Below are 2,704 nucleotides of genomic sequence, written 5' to 3' on the forward strand. Positions count from 1 at the left end.
CATGATGTGCAACATGCACAGAAGAAACCAAGTGTTCATTTTTGTCCATAGGATGTCTAATAAATAAAAAAGATAGAAGCACTCCAGACACTAGGCCAGGGCTTCAGACTTTGGTATGCTCATGCAGCTGCACTGTTGAATAAACTGTTCCAACCCATCATTTTTGACGGGCTTTTTACTTGCAGCCAATTGCACACGTTTTTCAAGGTTTTTGGGGGGGCATGGGGGGTTATTGCACAAAAAACAGTGAAACAGGAAGATATAACTGAAATAGTCTGAACATCATGACAGCTGCCATTTGGAAGTAATATGAGTTACTTCATTTTGGTCTTAATCCACCATTGGCATGGTGATTTTATACCCTTTGGTCATTGTGTATACAGCTCCACACCAACACAAAGACAAGCCATATATGGTGCTGTCTCACACTGACACACGGAAACGCTCCTCGGGCAGAAATAAAATTAAGTAAAAGATGCTTCAAATTCATCCAAAGCGACCGGAAAATTACTAGTAATGGGCGTCCAGAACCATCCGTGACTGTGTTGTGGAACGGCCGAGGCCCTCACTTTTTCACCTTTATTCGCTTTAAAAAAAATTTCCGCCGCAACCCATTGAGCAATTTATCTGCTGCTTTTCTTGAAGGAAATACATGTTGTTTTGATTTGATTGACATGAAATGTTCAACATAGGAGCTTTCAACGAGGAGAAAACTTTCAACATTCAAAAAGGAGATTTTTTAAACATACATACATGATTATTGGATGGAAAATGTGAACGGGCATTCCAAAAAGTTTGTTTTCTGTTGGCATGGGTTGCAGAGTTTTTCACGAATCACGAATAAACATTTTCAATCAGCCAAAAAAATTAACCTGTGTGGTGTATCGACAACAGACTGCTGCCTCGATCGTTCCCGAACATTTTTCTTTGCTGTTTAGTAATACGATGATTTTGGATTTGACAACCCTGTACAGTATCTTACTATAATTCACCAAATGTCTGTCTGTCTGTCCGTCTGTTCCCAGGTAGCGCAAAAACGGCTGAACCGATCGCAACGAAATTTTGGGTGGGTAATCTTCGGACCCCCTGGAGTAAAATATGCTATATTGTTTTTCCAATTTCCAAATTTTTCCAATTTTTCCAAACACGATGGAATAATATTTACCGATATGAACAGTGATGTGGCTTTTATTGAAATTCTACAAATACCGTTTCGATTTTGATGATTTGCGTGTGATATGATTTAACGGATGTTTATATAAATCGTTTAAAATAAAATAAAAACATCAACTTCTGCTATTTTGCCTTTTCATTTGGGCCTCCCAATTGAAGCCCCACCCTTAGGGCGGGTACCGTTGCTAGTATATATGATAGGCTAATGCTGTCTGTCAGTTCCCCCTGAAACATGGAAACACTACTCAGAGAAAAACATATTAAATAAAGTTAATAATAATATGTATACTTATAAGGCACACATATCCACCCATATAGGATGCTCAAGTTGCTTCAAATTAATCCAAACAAATAAATGGGAAAATTATAATATTGTATAAAAAACAAAGATTGCATTTTCACACAAATGAAGTGCAGATATTGCATCATTAGAACCAAGGACTTTCCCGGTAAATGGATCGGACGTGGTGGGGCAGTCTCATGGCCTCCATCGTCTCCTGGTGTGATGGTGCCCTTCAACTTCTTGTAATGGGGTACATCAAGTATTGTTTTCCAAACCCCTACTGATACACCTCGTACAAGGTTAACCAATTGCATCAACAGTGCGACGAGGGATATGTTGGCCAGCATGTGGATTGAAGTGGATTATCGCTTGGATGTGCTACGTGCCACTAAAGATGCACATGTTGAGGTGCAATGAAGAACAAAATAACTTCATGAATTTTGTGAGAAAATGCAAACAACACATCATTGCATTTCTTTTGGTTTGATTGCAAAACACTTGAAACTGGAACAATTCTTTGGGGACAGCCTGTTCTTCGTTCCTAAGCTGAAAATTATCTTGATATAATCCATGGTAAGTTTACCCAATCAGGTTTTTAAAATAAATCAAGTTGTTAAACTCATTTTACTCTTCTGTTCTTTAAGCACCAGGTGCAAACAACTCAAGGCATTCCTAATTGATCCTCACATTATTTTTTTTTCAACCAGCACAACAATATAATTTTTCCTTTTTTTTCTATCATGGTATCTCATCACAGGCTTCTGCTCGTTACACACACACACACACACACACACACACACACACACACACACACACACACACACACACACACACACACACACACACGTAATTTGTCCGAGCGATACCCGTGCAAATATTCACAAGTAAATGACATTTTTGAGACTTTCACCACCAAAACAAATATCGTCATACACTGGCACACATCAAAGACCTTTTCCCGGTTAATTTCAGGCTTCTGGTAATTGCCCAAGCTTCTGGCAATTAACGGGTGATTTGCTCATAGAGTAGATCATGTTCCAGTGAGCACCAGCTTTGAGGTGAACTTGAGACAAAACAAATTACCAAGAACGAAATTCAAACTCGCTACTAAGTAAAACTTGCATTCAGAGGCAAAACCGATTCGTGGTGCACTCTATTGTAAGACAAACCCAGGGCAAATAATGCCATGGTATTGCTGTCTTTATGCGTAAGGTGTTTAAGAAGTTTGAGGAATGAAATACTCAATAG

The sequence above is a fragment of the Myxine glutinosa genome, chromosome 1 (assembly GCF_964187855.1).
Source record: "Myxine glutinosa chromosome 1, kmMyxGlut1.1, whole genome shotgun sequence".
NCBI lineage: Eukaryota > Metazoa > Chordata > Myxini > Myxiniformes > Myxinidae > Myxine > Myxine glutinosa.